The sequence below is a fragment of the Dendrobates tinctorius genome, unplaced genomic scaffold (assembly GCF_039654945.1).
Source record: "Dendrobates tinctorius isolate UK_male_01 unplaced genomic scaffold, ASM3965494v1 ptg000001l, whole genome shotgun sequence".
In the NCBI taxonomy this organism is placed as follows: domain Eukaryota; kingdom Metazoa; phylum Chordata; class Amphibia; order Anura; family Dendrobatidae; genus Dendrobates; species Dendrobates tinctorius.
Window position 1 is genome coordinate 4,910,062 of NW_027361669.1, and position 17,962 is coordinate 4,928,023.

A 17,962-nucleotide genomic window follows, 5' to 3' on the forward strand; every position below is an offset into this window, starting at 1 on the left:
AAATGTTTTTTTCCATGAACAATGTACATTCTAATCAATATATCTTTTATTAATAATAATAATAATAATAATAATAATAATAATAATAATAAGTTCCACCGTTGGATGTGTTAACTAAATATTTCTGTGCTGAGATAATCTTATCAATGTGCCCCTGTTATATACTGTTTAATGGCTATGTCTGTCCGAGCAGGAGCATGATCGGCACATGCCACATCTCCTGGGCAGGGGAGAAGGCAAAATAGAGTATAAAGACAGGACAGCAAGAGATTGCAGCTGCTGCTTTCTGTATGGTAAGGCTGCTTTCACACTTCAGGCTTTCGGTATCCGGCATGGTGCGGCGAAAAACTGGACTGCCGGATCCGGCGCCTGTTATGACCAGATCCGGCTTTTTCCCCGTGCTGTATCATTGCTGTCACATTGCGCCGGATGGCAAGGCGGCGCATCCGTTTTTTCCTGATCCGGAGAAAATAGCCGGTCCGGCGTCGGGAAAAAACGTTGCATGCAACGTTTTTTCCCGACGCCGGACCGGTTTTTCGCACTGCGCATGCCCGGAAACCTTCTCTGCCAGGAATATATCCGGCAGAAAGAAGGATCCGGTGTCTGCGTATGCGGCCGGATCCAGCAGTCCGGTTTTTCGCCGCACCATGCCGGATACTGAAAGCATGAATTGTGAAAGCAGCCTTAAACACATTTTTAAACTGGCAAGGAAACTTTTACATAGAATCCCTTGCTGTAATGTAATTTCTCTCATATTATTATTCCAAGATCTATTAATTATAATGTACTTTGTGGATAAACCCCTCTAATTAGATCACTAACCTATCGTAGAGAGACTTATGCTCCACGGATAGATCATATAGAAATATCCTATTTGCAGAGAATGAGAACAGGGTCACTAGCATCTTAGAAGTCAATACTGACCCTTTAATCATTTCTCAGGGAACACTAGATGGCCTGTAAGCTCCAATGTCCTATTTTCCACTGATGTTTTGCAAGAACTCTGAAACATATGTCTGCAAAAAGATTTTTTTTTGTTTTGAAGAAGACTTTGCTTTGGCTTTATAATGTCAGTCACACAGAAAGGCTCTTCAACCTCTTCCCAACATATGACATCCTATTATGTCATGTATCCCTTTTTTACGTGGAGTCAGGAGCTCGATTTTTCCTGCCAGATGAACTCTGTGTTATTCAGCCATCATTTGCCTCTAACAGCAGTGAGTGAGCAGTGGCATTTACAGCATGTGGCCCGGGGGACACACTGTTCTGACCATCCATTGGTCTTCCCCATAGCGTGAAAACTTGTGATGAGCGAGTATACTCGTTGCTCGGGTCTCTCCAAGCATGCTCGGGTGGTCTCCGAGTATTTTGGCGTGCTCGGAGATTTAGTTTCCATTGCCTCAGCTACACGATTTGCGGCTGCTAGAGAGGCTGAATACATGTGTGGAATGCCTGTTTGTTAAGGAATTCCCACATGTATGCAGTCTGTCTACCAGTCGCAAATCTTTGACGCAGTTTGTCAGCTGCCGTATTAAGGCCTTAATATCAACCAATACCTTACAAATATTGCTATGTTTTTTGTGCACTTTTTATATTTTTTCCAGGGTGCAGTTGGGCCCAAATGGTTCTGCAAACTTGTGGCCTCTGTTCACACGGGATGCATTATAGTTGGCACTGGGCAGCCCCCCTATATGGTGTTACTAAGAGGTTGTGCCCAATATCTGGACGGTGTGCTGACAGACACAGCTACCCTTCTTGCAACAGTTCACATTGATGAACCATCCTGTGCTGCACTGCCTGATTAACTTCTCTTGGTTGTAGACAATGCCTCATGCCACTATACAGTACTTCTAGGAGTGAAAGAAATAACAGGATGCAAAATTAAAAAAAAACAACAGCCAAAAAGGATGAGAACAGAGAAATGGTCTGTTGTCACCCCCTGCAGAGCCACTCCTTTATATGGGTTGTCTTTCTAATTGCCTATAATTTCTACCTGCTGTCTCTTCCATTTGCAGCAGGAGAAATTGATTCATAATCTGTGTTGCTTCATAACTTCATAACTGGACAGGTGGATTTCACAGAAAATTGATTGCCATGGAGTTACATTGTGTTGTTTAAGTGTTCCCTTTATTTTTTTATCTGTGTAAATATAATGCATGATACAGTGTTTGTCCCTCTGCCCAGCCTGCTGAACTTTCCTACAAGTCAAATTAAAGATATGCTGATACAAGCCCAATCAATGTCAGACTTGGGCATACTGGGCCCGCCAGATGAATTAATCCCAAGAGACCACCTGTCATTTGTAATAAAAATTTGTATTTCTTTAGTGCCTACATATTCCACAGCACTTTACAATGCAGAGGGGACTTGCACAGACAATAAAGACATTAAGGAGTAACACATAATTCAACAGATAACAAGAGGAATGAGGGCCCTGCTCTGTCAGGAAATAGGGGAGACACAAAAGGTAAATGGTAAAAGGTTCTAATATTGTATGATACAGCCATAATATATGAAATAAGGTATTGAAATAACGCTGCATGAACCGGTCACCAGCCAGTATCTGTATAAGTATAGATACAAAGTGCTACTGAGTGCATAGAGGTTGAAGAAACAGTTGATATGAGGGACGTGATTCTGAGGAAAATTTTGGAAGGTAAAAAGGAAATAGTTTGATAGGTGAGGTGGCACTCTGAAAACTGCGGATACTGGGGATTAATCAAATTATCCGATATAGTGCATTCCAGAGAACTTGAGCAGCACACAAGAAGTCTTGAAGAATTTAGTGGAAGGTTCATATTTTTTATGATGTTACTCTACGGTCATTAGTAGGGATGAGCGAGTATACTCGTTAGGATTCGGTACTCGGTGAGTAATGCTGTACTCGCGGTACTCAAATCCTGGCGAGTAAATTTCACTACTCGGCTCGCAATATTCGGCACAGCCCGCACAGTCTCCGCACAGCCCGCGCAGTCTCCGCACAGCCCAGCACAGTCCCGCACAGCCCAGCACAGTCCACGCACAGTCCCCGAACAACCCATCACAGCCCGGCACAGTCCCTGTACAGCCCGGCACAGTCCCGCACAGGCCAGCACAGCCCTGCACACACACACACACAGCCCATTACTCGCATATTCCCATAGACTTACATTGGACTCGCTACTCGTTACGAGTACCCGAGTATTATGAGCTACTCGTAACGAGTACAGTGAGTCCTAGTATTTCACTACTCGCTCATCCCTAGTCACTAGGTCTATAATTAAACACTATAGAAGCACACTATAAATACACACACACAAATTCAACAAGTGAAAAGGGTATTGAATGGTCTACCAATAACTTACTATAAGTCCTTCTCCTCAATCCTTAACTCACACATGCTGAATATGTGCAACTCCATACTGGGTAAGGATCAGTTTCCCACCCAGGCCTTTGAAACAAAAATTTCATTATTTTATAAAGATGGTAAAGACCAGGAACAATGCAGTAGCTACAGGCCAATATCGTTGCTAAATGTTGATCTGAAGCTATTTGCAAATATTCTGGCGCGCAGGATAGCAAAGTTCCTGTCGTCGGTAATATCTTTAAACCAAACGGGCTTTGTGGGTGGAGGGAGGGGAAGGACAATGCATATAAGATTTTACACCTTATGCAATATGCGAAAAAGAGTAATCTCCCATTGGTTCTTCTCGGTACAGATGCGGAAAAGGCCTTTGACAAGGTAGACTGGACCTATTTGGAAGAAACATTAATAGGGTTCTTATTCCCGAGTCAGATAGTCTTAACCATAATGAAGTTATATAAAAACCAAAAGGCCCGCATTGGAATCAATGGCTCACTTACAGACACATTTACCATAAAAAATGGCACTTGCCAAGGCTGCCCGCTGTCGCCACTGCTTTTCGTGCTGACAATGGAGCCCTTAATAATTGCGATACAACAATGCATAGAAATAGAAGGTGTAAAAATTGGAAAGCAAATTATAAGACAGCGGTCTTCGCCGACGACTTACTTGTTACATTGACAAAACCACTCAGAAGCTTTCCGGCCCTCATGAAGATATTAGATGAATATAGTAATATCTCAAACTTTAAGGTGAACATGTCTAAGTCTGAGGCATTGGACCTAAATGTCCCACAGCATATCCTTAGCAAACTGAACAGTCAATACCAGTTCACCTGGACGAAAAACTATATCATGTATCTGGGAGTGAAAATAAGTAGGACTGAGAAAGAATTGCTTACACATAGCTACAACCCCTTATTAGAACACACCGCTGCTACAATTAGATCCTGGAGGGACCCATTCTTATTCTGGACAGGTAGGAAAAATCTTTTAAAAAGTCTGATATTACCAAAATTTACCTACATGTTCCAAATGCTGCCCATACATATCCCAGATTCTTATTTGGCTAAAGTAAATTCCCTCTTCTCTAAATATATATGGAACAGTGTGAAACCTCGTATACCTTTCCACACGCTAACTTCACCTAAAACAAGAGGTGGAATGGGTGCTCCTGATATAAGGAAGTACTATTATGCCACGGTGCTGACACGATCAGTGAACCTGATCTGGGGCGCACAGGATAAGCAGTGGATAACAATAGAAAAAGAGCTCTCGCCTGTACCCATTAGACCACTTCTGTTGACCTACTCTAGGCTGTGCACCCTTCTCCCCCATCCAAACCTGCTTACACGCTCATTACTTAAGGTTTGGGCGAAAACATACAACATTCTGGTACCCCCCCTCATCACCAATACTAACACTTTCAGACATATTAGTTCACTCCTTAGAAGCCTCATTCAAGGACATACCACATGGGTTGAAAATCTCAATAGACCAATTATTAATGGATGGAGTGCTCCTACCGCATCCAGAAATTTGTAAATTCCCTGGACTTGCAAACATCAATTTCATGCATTACTCCACAATAAAAGAGACCCTGAAAAGACTACACTATTATGCAGATATCTCACGCAAACTCACACCTTTCGAGACTCTATGCTCCAAATCAAACTAACCCTTAAAAGTACTATCCACAATCTACCAAGAACTCCTTTCAGAAGGCCTTTGCTTTAAGCGAGCCTTTATAGCAAAGTGGGAAAAAGACCTAGGTTACACGTTCTCACAAGTACAAGTACTTCATATATACAAACATTCCCACGGCCCGACTAAATGCATTAGTGTGGCGCCCCTGAGGATTCAGTTGCCACAGAGGTACTGCACCTCCACCTGAGGTGTGGTACCCCACCATCCAGGTAGGTTGGAGGCTCCTAACCACACACCAACACTCGCATCCCACACAACACAGTTGTTCAGCAAAGCCACATTGCAGCTTCCTGCTTGGAGTATAGCAGAGCACCTTTGGTGGTTCCCTGCTTGGAACACGAGACATGCTGGGAGGCGGGTGGAGTTAGAGTACATAAAAGAGTGGGAAGGTTTAGAATTTGAGGAGTCAGTCAGTGAGTTGAGAGGAGAGGAGTGAGGAGAGAAGATCCCTGGGAGAGGGATGGAGGAAGGAGGTGCTGCAGCAGGAAAGGAAAGAAGGAGAAAGACATTGAACAGAAACCTGATCTTCTATAAGAAGGAAAGACGAGTACAGAACGTAGGAGTAAAAGGGAACAGAGGACGTGGATTAGAGTAAGAACCCTGCCTAGAAGTTCTAAGCGCAAGGCCGGGGCCTGGTCCCTGAGGTTGTATGGACACTAATGGTTCTGCAGCAGACACCGGTGGAGTAGTGGGCTGTAAATGCACTACTCCCATCTAAGACTTGGGGGCACAACAGCAACTTGGATAGTGAGCCGGGACTTAGGAGTAAGGAGTTCCCGAAGCAGGCTACAGCTCTCTGCTGCACAAGTAGAGTTCTTGGGAACATCTGTCAGGAGGAACTCCAGTGTAACTCAGTACTAGGAGTACTTCACTTAAAGGCGCTATAGAGGAGACGTTCAGAAAGGCACATGTTGGCAGAGTGTTGGAAGGGAGCATCCTATCTTGCCTGGAGGTTGACAGGATCCCTGACCCGGAGGACACAGCACGGAGGCAGGCACCTGTGTGTACTACAGACTGTGAGTAAAGCTTTGGAACAACAAGCCCTGGTGTCCTCCATTCATTCCTGCGCCAACACACCGGGTACCGCTACATCTGGGTACCAGCTTCTACACTGCCTGCGTCTCTCCTCTACCCCTACATCTACACTGCCCTGGGACTACAGTTCCACCTGTGGGGAGCTTCACCATCTTGGCTGCAACCCACCATCAGTCCCAGAGGAACTGCATGCAGCGTCGGCCTAACACCTCACTTGCCGAACACGACAGTTGGCGTCACAAACTATTCATCTAATCCATCACATTCCTCCATTGCAATTCCCCTTTTACTTGGGTGCCCAGGACCACGGACCGGGTCACCCCTGCTGTGACACATCCCGCTGACACTGGCCCGGTACCGAGTACCCCACAGCCCTGGGAGGGCGACCCATTAAAACCCAAGAAAACTCCTATAAAGTAGTGTCCAGATGGTATATTTCACAGACACAGTTTCAGGCCTGGCGCGTGAACCTACATACAAAATGCTGGAGATGTAAAATAGAAGAGGGTGGCTATCTCCACCTATGGTGGTCCTGTCCAAATATAAAACATTTTTGGGTGCTCACGAAAAAAATTATTCAAGATGTAACTGGGAAAAAAACAAAACTGACGCCCGAAGCGGCACTGCTGAACTTTCCGGTATGGCCCGGGCATAAAAGGTTCTCTACCTTGGCTCACAACATAATAGCGGCAGCCAAGCTTCTGGTACCCACAAACTGGAAAACTACAAACAGTCCTACGTCCCAACAATTTCTACACAAAATAGACCAATTGTATTATACAGCAGAGTTGGTGGCTCATGTAAATCACACGCAAGCAAAATTCAAAGATGCCTGGAAACCATGGATTCATTTCAGATCAAAATATCTCTCAGATATGTTACAAATTGCTGACTAATGAGCCCCACACACCCTTGCCCCAATGCCCCTCTTTTCCCATTCTGCTCCCCTTCTTCTTTATTCTCTTCTTAATACTACTCTCTTCTGTTCTTTTAATTAGTTACATTGAAATCATATGGTTATTGGAAGTAAACATGTGATCCTTAAAATTACTGATTTGATTAGTAATATAAATATCTCAGGCTCCAAGACAAGATTCTTAATGTGGTATTATTAAGCAAGTTGTGAGTATCACAAATGGATTCATAATGTTCTTAGTTGGACTTGCTTTGTACTTATTAGAGCTTTGATGCTTATGTGTGTAATAATATAACAGTATGCTGATGCTATGCTTTAAAATTCAATAAAAAGAACATTGAAAAGAAAAGAACAAGTCGTCAATTTTCTAAGTAAATATATTTGCAAAGGTGCTATTGACATGAAATGCTCACCAGTTGTCGGCAACAACCCATCCAATTTACACGGGCAAATAAATCAAACCATAGATGTCCATAAATTAAGTTATATGTAAAAACGAGAAATGACACAAGGGATAAGTATTGATCATGCCTCCTGAAATTTAATTAATACTTTGTACAAAATCCTTTGTTGGTAATGACAGCTTCAAGATGCCTCTTGTATGGAGAAACTAGTCACATGCATTGCTCATGTGTGATTTTGGCCCATTCTTCCACAAAACCACTCTTCAAATCGCAAAGGTTCCATGGGCTCCTTCTATGAACTCTGAGCTTTAGTTCCTTCCAAAAGATTTCTAGCAGCTTTATATTCTTTCTCTGAAACTAATTGAGAGGTATTTAATACTTAGTACACCTTAGTACATATATATACAGCTCTGGCAAAAATTAAGAGACCACTTCCAAATGTTCAGTTTGTCTGATTTTTCTCTTTATAGGTATATTTTTGAGTAAAATGTAAATTGTTCTTTTAGCCTACCAACTTCTGACAATTTGTCTCCGAATTTCCAAGCAATAAACTTTGGGGTTTCTTTTTCTGAAAAGGAGAAATGGTCAAAATAAAAAAAACTGTGCTTTCAGACCTCAAATAATGCAAAGAAAATAAGTTCATAATCATTTAGAAACAACAATACTAATGTGTTAACTCAGGAAGAGTTCAGAAATCAATATTTTGTGGAATAACCATGATTTTTTAAGTCAGCTTTCATGTGTCTTGGCATGCTTTCCATTAGTTTTTGCTTCTGCCGCAAAAATTTAAGCAGTTCTTTGTTTGATTGCTTGTGACTATCCATCATCCTCTTGATTACATTTCAGAGGTTTTCAATGGGGTTCAGGTCTGGAAAATGGGCTGCCTATGACAGGGTTTTGATGTGGTGGTCTCTTAATTTTTGCCAGAGCTGTATATGCACTCACAAACCAAAATATAACATTCACACAAAGTCGTGTACATAGGCTGGTTTCACACTTGCATTTTTTTGCGCTGCGTTTTTGCGCATAAATGCGCATGCATTTTTTCCCTATACTTAACATGGGTGCGCATAGTCATGCGCTTGTACGCATTTGTATGCGCATGCGTTTTTCAGAGATGAAATCCATTGAAATATGGGTCCATGGCCTCTTGGGGACAGGCAAAGGCATCAACAACCCACTAGAGGGAGAACACGATTTAGACCGGGAGCACGTCCCACAGGACTGCACAAAATTCCTGACATCACGAGACAAGGAGGGCCACCAAAAAAACCGACTCACCAGATCTCTAGTACCAAAAATACCTGGATGACCAGCCAAAGCAGAGCAATTAACTTCAGACATCACTCTCTTCTTCCACTGGTCAGGAACATACAACTTTCCACTGGGACAACACTCAGGTTTGTCCTCCTGGAACTCTTCCAGAGCACGTCTCAAATCGGGCGAGATGGCAGAAAGAACTCCCCCTTCGCCTAAGATGGTAGCAGGCTTGGTCACCACAGGAGAATCAGCAAGGAAGCTCCTAGAGAGGGCGTCTGCCTTGACATTCTTTGTTCCAGGAAGAAAAGAAACCACAAAATCAAAACGTGTAAAAAACAAGGCCCACCTAGCCTGTCTAGGGTTCAAGCGCTTAGCCGACTCCAGGTAAATCAAATTCTTGTGGTCAGTGAGGACCACGACTTGATGCTTAGCTCCCTCCAACCAATGTCTCCACTCCTCAAATGCCCATTTCATGGCCAACAGTTCCCTATTCCCCACATCATAGTTACGTTCAGATGGAGAGAACTTTCGGGAAAAGAAAGCACAGGGATTCATTTTGGATGTTACAGGATCCTTTTGGACAAAACAGCTCCTGCATCAATCTCAGAAGCATCCACCTCTACCTGGAATGGAAGTGAGACATCAGGTTGCCGCAAAACCGGGGCGGAGGTGAATCTTCACTTCAGCTCCTGAAAGGAAGAAACAGCCTCCGGAGACCAATTTAACACATCAGCACCCTTTTTAGTCAAATCAGTCAATGGCTTGGCAATACTAGAAAATTTTGCTATAAATTTCCGATAAAAATTAGCAAAACCCAAAAACTTCTGGAGGGCCTTCAAAGAAGTGGGCTGAACCCAATCGTGAATGGCCTGTACCTTGGCCGGGTCCATTTCAATAGTTGACGGGGACAAAATAAATCCCAAAAAAGAAATCCTCTGTACTCCAAAAAGGCATTTAGATCCCTTGACATACAGGGAATTCTCCCTCAAGATCCGGAACACAGTCCGAATATGTTTCACATGAGAATCCCAATCCTTGGAGAAGATCAAAATATCATCCAGATAGATAATCAAAAATTTATCGACAAAATCTCGGAAAATATCGTTCATGAAGCACTGGAAGACAGAAGGGGCATTAGTGAGCCCAAAAGGCATCACCAGGTACTCAAAATGTCCCTCCGGAGTATTAAACGCCGTCTTCCATTCATCCCCATGCTTAATGCGAATAAGATTATACGCCCCCCTGAGGTCAAGCTTGGTAAACCAGCAAGCACCTTTAACTCTGGAGAATAGATCAGAAATCAGGGGTAACGGATACTGATATTTAACAGTAATTTTGTTGAGGGCACGATAATCAATACAAGGTCTTAATGATCCATCCTTTTTGGCTACAAAAAAAAACCCGGCACCTAAGGGTGACGAGGATGGTCTAATATGACCCTTCTCCAACGCCTCCTTAATATAGGATCGCATAGCCTCGTGCTCGGGTACAGATAAATTGAAGAGCCGACCCTTGGGAAATTTACACCCCTGGCTCAGTTCAATTGCACAGTCATAACTCCTATGAGGAGGCAGAGACGCAGACTCATTCTCACTAAATACATCATAAAAGTCCGCCAAATAATCAGGAACATCATGCGACTGAGGAGAGGTGGAAAACACCGGAGCCTCACTAAAGGCACACCGACAACCCCAACTCACCACAGACACAGATTTCCAATCACACAGATTATGAATCTGTAACCAGGGAAACCCCAGAACAATAGTATCATGCAGATTATGCAACACCAGAAATCTGCAATTTTCTTGATGGTCTGGGGCGACCCGCATTACCACCTGGGTCCAAAACTGGGGTTTATTTTTAGCCAAAGGAGTAGCATCAATTCCCCTCAAAGGGATAGGCGTCTGCAGAGGTGTCATCGGAAATCCACAACGTTTAGCAAAATCCAAGTCCATTAGGTTTAGGGCTGCTCCCGAATCCACAAAAGCCTTGGCGGAAAATGTGGACAGGGAGCAGATCAGAGTAATAGCCAGAAGAAACTTAGGTTGAACACCCCCAACAGAAAACGTGTGTGCAAAGCGTTTCTCTCGTTTGGGACAGACAGAAATAATATGCGAGGCATCTCCACAGAAAAAACACAACTTATTACGCCTTCTGAACTCCTGACGCTGCTCTCTGGAAAAAACTCTATCACATTGCATAGGTTCAGACATTTGTTCAACAGGTGGCAACACCTCTCGTGCAGCTTTGCGTTCGCGCAAACGCCAATCAACCTGAATGGCTAATGACATAGAATCATCAAGACCAGAGGGAACAGGAAATCCCACCATAGTATCTTTTACGGCTTCTGACAACCCCTTCCGAAAGAGAGCAGCCAAGGCAGTATCATTCCAGGTAGTAAGTACTGCCCACTTTCGGAATTTTTGACAGTACAATTCTGCAGAATCACGACCCTGGCTCAATGCCAGCAGGGTCTTTTCAGCCTGATCAATGGCATTAGGTTCGTCATACAACAACCCCAAAGCTTGAAAGAATGCGTTCACATTAGTCAGAATAGGATCATCTGGTTTCAAAGAAAACGCCCAATCCTGGGGATCGCCACGCAGCAAAGAGATGACAATTTTAACCTGCTGCGCGGAGCTCCCTGACCAGTTAGGCTTCAAGGCAAAAAATAATTTACAATTATTTTTGAAATTCAAAAATTTAGACCGATCCCCAAAAAATACATCAGGTGTAGGAATCTTTGGTTCAGCAGCATGTGAATGAGCAAGGTAGGCGGAAATTCCCCGCACTTCCGCAGCGAGCTGCTCCACACGATCAGACAATTGCTTTATCTCCATTGAGAGAAAAAAAAAATTCCCCCTACGGCCTCAGAGATATAGAGGAAAAAATATAGACTTTTTTTTTTTTTTTTACAATTCTTTCCTGCTATTGAGTACCCTAGAATCTGCGGTATGGCGGGTGATTCTGTTATGAATGAGTCACCGTAGGAGGCAAAAGCAGAAATACAAGCTAAGTCCAGAAAACCAGAGAAGTTGGCAACTATCAGATTGCAGACCCCTGAACCTATCAACACAACTAGCAGTAGCCGTGAGGGGTTCCTACGATGCCCTAGACCCCTCGATCACAGCCGGAGAAATACATAGGCCTAAAGAAAGAAAGGGGAAATCTAAACTGCCCCAGAGCAGACCCCAAAGCAATAGGCAGCCCCCAACATATAATGACGGTGAAGCAAGATGAAAATACTAACACAGACAGAAAGACAGACTGAGCAAAGACGGGGCCCCAAAACTACCTAGATAGGAAAGGACAGGAAGGCTGCTGTCTGCAATCTGCCAAAACCCTATCAAAGACATAAGCCAACCAGCTGATATGAAAAAGGCCCTGAAGCAGCTAGGCTTCAAAAACTGAATCAGCACTCAGGTATTTTCAGAAGACAGAGCTAAATGAATTCAGCAAACCCCAGCAGGGAATGGCAGAAATCCAGAAAAACAAAGCAAAAACAAAATCAAAGCACAAAAGCAAAAGGCCGAGCAGCAAACTTAGCTTTGGAGGAGCAGGAATTCAGACTGGTCTCCAAGGATCCCACAGAGTAATCACCCGCAGGGCAGAAGGGCGTCGGCAGCCTTATATCCAGTCCGTAACTCCACTCAGCCAGTCATCATAATCAGCCTCAGGTGTTTGACAATCAGGCTCACTACCTTTTTTTACCAGAAGAGGGAGTTCCTCGGGCCTCAGTAATGAAGGGGAAAATGAACTCACAACAGTGGCCCCAGTTATCATGCACAGTGAGTGGCCCCAGCTTTTCTGCACAGTGAGTGGCCCCAGTTATCTGAACAGTGAGTGGCCCCAGTTATCTGCACAGTGAGTGGCCCCAGTTATGCACAGTGAGTGGCCCCAGCTTTGCTGCACAGTGAGTGGCCCCAGTTATCTGTACAGTGAGTGGCCCCAGCTTTTCTGCACAGTGAGTGGCCCCAGTTATCTGCACAGTGAGTGGCCCCAGTTATCTGCACAGTGAGTGGCCCCAGTTATGCACAGTGAGTGGCCCCAGTTATGCTCAGTGAGTGGCCCCAGCTTTGCTGCACAGTGAGTGGCCCCAGTTATCTGCACAGTGAGTGGCCCCAGCTTTTCTGCACAGTGAGTGGCCCCAGTTATCTGCACAGTGAGTGGCCCCAGTTATCTGCACAGTGAGTGGCCCCAGTTATGCACAGTGAGTGGCCCCAGTTATGCTCAGTGAGTGGTCCCAGCTTTGCTGCACAGTGAGTGGCCCCAGTTATCTGCACAGTGAGTGGCCCCAGCTTTTCTGCACAGTGAGTGGCCCCATCATGCTGCTGCTGCCTCCCTTCCAAAAAAAACCAAAAACCTGTATACTCACCTCAGTCGCTGCCCCCTGCTCATCAGCGTTGCGCTCTGCAGTGACTGTGCAGGCATAGAGCGATAGCGCCCTCTGACCTGAATGTCACTGCAGAGGACACAAGACAGCAGAGCGCAGGGACAGGTGACTATGCCTCCCCCCCCGCGTTCATACTCACCGGGTCCTGGCACTTGTCTCTGCAGCTCCCCTGCTTGTTCCATGTTGTCGGCGCTGCTCTCTTCCTGGTTCAGCGGTCACGTGGTACCCGCTCATTAAATATGTGCATATTTAATGAGCGGGTACCATTTGACAGCTGAAGCAGGAAGAGAGCAGCGCCGACAACATGGAACAAGCAGGGGAGCTGCAGAGAAGGGTGAGTATGATCTGACACCCCCGCTCCCCCTCCCCTGCTGATCCCCCCGGTATATGACTCGTGTATAAGCCGAGAGGGGGACTTTCAGCCCAAAAAAATGGGCTGAAAATCTCGGCTTATACACGAGTATATACGGTATATATGTAATATATATATACATATATATGTGTGTGCATCTATCTATTCTATGTGTATATATCTATTCTATCTATTCTATTCTAACATGTCTCTCTGTGATATAAGTTTACGCTGCACATGAATTGCTGGCTTTTCATCTATCTATCTATCAAATATACATACTGTACATAATATATATACTGTATATATACAGCTTTGGCAATATTTAAGAGACCACTGCACAGTTTTATAAAAATCAGCTTCTCTACATGTCTGACAGCCATTCCATTCCAGTGTCAGTTGATTTCCAACCAAAGTACACCTCATTCTACTTAATGCACTTCTGATTAGGTGACCACCTGAACCAAATTTTATTTAATGAAGGAAAGTATAAAAACCCTGCTGTGTTGTTCACAATCCTCTTGCAATAGGACAAGCTGGATGGTAAAACAAGTGCTAGTAATATCTCAAAAGTAATAGGAATGAAAAAATAACTTTTAACAATGCCAAACAAGTTGAAAAGAAAAATCTTGAGTGAGGAAAAGAAGGGCTCAATTCTGGCTTTACTAGCAGAGGGATACAGTGAGCATCATGTTGCCTCCATTCTTAAAATTTCTAAGACGGCATTCCATTACCACAAGGTCAAGCAGCAGACATTGGGGACAACAAAGCTATGACTGGCAAAGGGCGAAAACGACTCTCCACTAACTGGGATAACCGTCATCTTTTTCGAATGTCACTCAGCAACTGCAAGATGACATCAAGTGACCAACAAAAGGAATGGCAAATGGCAGCTGGGGTGAAGTGCATGGCAAGAACAGTTTGTAACAGGCTCCTAGAGGCATGGCTCAAGTCATGTAAAGCTGGAAAAAAAGCCTTTCATCAAAGAGAAGCAATAGAGAGCCAAGGTGAAGTTTGCCAAAGACTAAAAGAATTTGACCATAGAGGACTGGCGTAAGGTAACCTTCTCTGATGAGTCAAATTTTCAGCTTTGCCCAACACCTGGTCATCTAATGGTTAGATGGAGACCTTGAGAGGCGTCTTGCACCCACTTTCAAATTTGATAGAGGATCGTGATGATCTGGGGATGCTTCAGCAAGGCTGGAATAGGGCAGGTTAATCTTTGCAAAATACGTATGAATCAAGCTCCATATAAGGTTATCCTGGAAAAATAGTTGATTCCTTCCGCTCAGGCAATGTTCCCCAACTCTGAGGACTGGTTTTCCAGCAGGACAATGCACCATGCCACGCAACTAGGTCAATCAATGTGTGCATGACGAACCACCACATCAAATCCCTGTCATGACTAGCCCAATCTCCAGACCTGAACCCCATTGAAAACCTCTGGAATGTAATCAAGAGGAAGTTGGATAGTCACAAGCCATCAAACAAAGAAGAACTGCTTACATTTTTGTACCAGGAGTGGCATAAGGTTACCCAAAAGCAGTGTGAAAGACTTGTGGAAAGCATGCCAAGACACATGAAAGCTGTGATTAAAAATCATGGTTATTCCACAAAATATTGATTTCTGAACTCTTCCTGAGTTAAAACATTAGTATTGTTGTTTCTAAATGATTCTGAACTTGTTTTCTTAGCATTATTTGGGGTCTGCAAGCACTGCATTTTTGGTTATTTTGACCATTTCTCATTTTCTGAAAATAAATACAAAATTTAGTGCTTGGAAATTTGAAGACATGTTGTTGTCAGTAGTTTATAGAATAAAAGAACAATTTACACTTTACTCAAAAATATACTTATAAACAGAAAGATCAGACAAACTGAAAATTTTGCAATGGTCTCTTAATTTTTGCCAGAGCTGTACAGTATATATAAATATATATATATAGATATATATATAAATCAGAAAAAAGGGCAGCACTTCCAAAATTATACAATTGGTGCAAAACCTATTCAGCAGTGTCCAAACAACCGATTAATAAATCAAGAAAAATGGGTAGCACTCCAAAATAAATGTGAAAAAAGTGGATACTTTACTGACCCTCAGGTGGCGATGTTTTGACGGTGACCCGTCTTTATCAGGCTCCTTTCTGCATCTCTGAGCTCAGCCACAGTGATCTTGGGGTTCTTTTTTACCTCTCTCACCAAGGCTCTTCTCCCACGATTGCTCAGTTTGGCTGGGTGGCCAGGTCTAGGAAGACTTCTGGGTCCCAAACTTCTTCTTTTTAAGGATTATGGAGGCCACTGTGCTCTTAGGAACCTTGAGTAGTGCAGAAATTCTGTCTCTGAGCTCTTTGGCCAGTTCCTTAGACCTCATGATTCTCATTTGGTCTGACATGCACTGTGAGCTGTGAGGTCTTATATAGACAGGTGTATGCCTTTACAAATCAAGTCCTATCAGTTTAATTAAACACACTCCAATGAAGGAGTAGAACCATCTCAAGGAGGATCAAAAGGAAATGGACAGCATGTGACTTAAATATGAGTGTTTGAGCAAAGGGTCTGAATACTTATGACCATATGATATTTCAGTTCTTATTTTTTAATAAATTTGCAAAAATTTCTACATTTCTGTTTTTTTAATCAGCCAAGATTGTACATTAATGAGAAAAAATGAACTTTTTTGAATTTACCAAATGGCTGCAATGAAACAAAGAGTGAAAAATTTAAAGGGGTCTGAATACTTTCCGTACCCACTGTATATATATATATATACACTCACTGGCCACTTTATTAGGTACACCTGTCCAACTGTGTGTTAAGACTTAATTTCTAATCAGCCAATCACATGGCAGCAACTCAGTGCATTTAGGCATGTAGACATGGTCAAGACAATCTCCTGCAGTTCAAACCGAGCATCAGTATGGGGAAGAAAGGTGATTTGAGTGCCTTTGAACGTGGCATGATTGTTGGTGCCAGAAGGGCTGGTCTGAGAATTTCAGAAACTGCTGATCTACTGGGATTTTCACGCACAACCATCTCTAGGGTTTACAGAGAATGGTCCGAAAAAGAAAAAAAATCCAGTGAGCGGCAGTTCTGTGGCCGGAAATGCCATGTTGATGCCAGAGGTCAGAGGAGAATGGGCAGACTGGTTCGAGCTGATAGAAAGGCAACAGTGACTCAAATTGCCACCCGTTACAACCAAGGTAGGCAGAAGAGCATCTCTGAACGCACAGTGCGTCGAACTTTGAGGCAGATGGGCTACAGCAGCAGAAGACCACACTGGGTACCACTCCTCTCAGCTAAGAACAGGAAACTGAGGCTACAATTTGCACAAGCTCATCGAAATTGGACAGTAGAAGATTGGAAAAACGTTGCCTGGTCTGATGAGTCTCGATTTCTGCTGCGACATTGGGATGGTAGGGTCAGAATTTGGCGTAAACAACATGAAAGCATGGATCCATCCTGCCTTGTATCAACGGTTCAGGCTGGTGGTGGTGGTGTCATGGTGTGGGGAATTTTTTCTGGGCACTCTTTGGGCCCCTTGGTACCAATTGAGCATCGTTGCAACGCCACAGCCTACCTGAGTATTGTTGCTGACCATGTCCATCCCTTTATGACCACAATGTACCCAACATCTGATGGCTACTTTCAGCAGGATAATGCGCCATGTCATAAAGCTCGAATCATCTCAGATTGGTTTCTTGAACATGACAATGAGTTTACTGTACTCAAATGGCCTTCTCAGTCACCAGATCTCAATCCAATAGAGCATCTTTGGGATGTGGTGGAACGGGAGATTCGCATCAGGGATGTGCAGCCGACAAATCTGCGCCAACTGTGTGATGCCATCATGTCAATATGGTCCAAAATCTCTGAGGAATGCTTCCAGCACCTTGTTGAATCTCTGCCACGAAGAACTGAGGCAGTTCTGAAGGCAAAAGGGGGTCCAACCCCTTACTAGCATGGTGTACCTAATAAAGTGGCCAGTGAGTGTATATATATATATATATACACCCTGCTCAACAAAATGAAGGGAAAACTTAAACAACAGAATATAACTCGAAGTAAATCAAATTTCTGTGAAATCAAACTGTCCACTTGGGAAGCAACACTGATTGACAATCAATTTCACATGCTGTCATGCAAATGGAGTAGAAAACAGATGGAAATTATTGGCAATTATCAAGACACACTCAATAAAGGAATGGTTCTGCAGGTGGGGACCACACACCACATCTCAGTACCAATGCTTTCTGGCTGATGTTTTGGTCACTTTTGAATGTTGGCTGTTCTTTCACACTCGTGGTAGCATGAGACGGACTCTACAACCCACACAAGTGGCTCAGGCAGTGCAGCTCATCCAGGATGGCACATCAATGTGAGTTGTGGCAAGAAGGTTTGCTGTGTCTGCCAGCGTAGTGTCCAGAGGCTGGAGGCGCTACCCGGAGACAGGCCAGTATACCAGGAGATGTGGAGGGGGGCCGTAGGAGGGCAACAACCCAGCAGCAGAATCGCTACCTCCGCCTTTGTGCAAGGAGGAACAGGAGGAGCAC

The 17,962-nt window shown here is 43.8% G+C and overlaps 1 protein-coding gene across 1 annotated transcript in view; it reads left to right on the forward strand.

The window, feature by feature from the left end:
• Positions 1–17,962, forward strand: part of LOC141055576 (sulfotransferase 2B1-like) — a 79,555-nt gene that overhangs the window by 54,140 nt on the left and 7,453 nt on the right. The gene's annotated exons all lie outside the window — the stretch shown is intronic.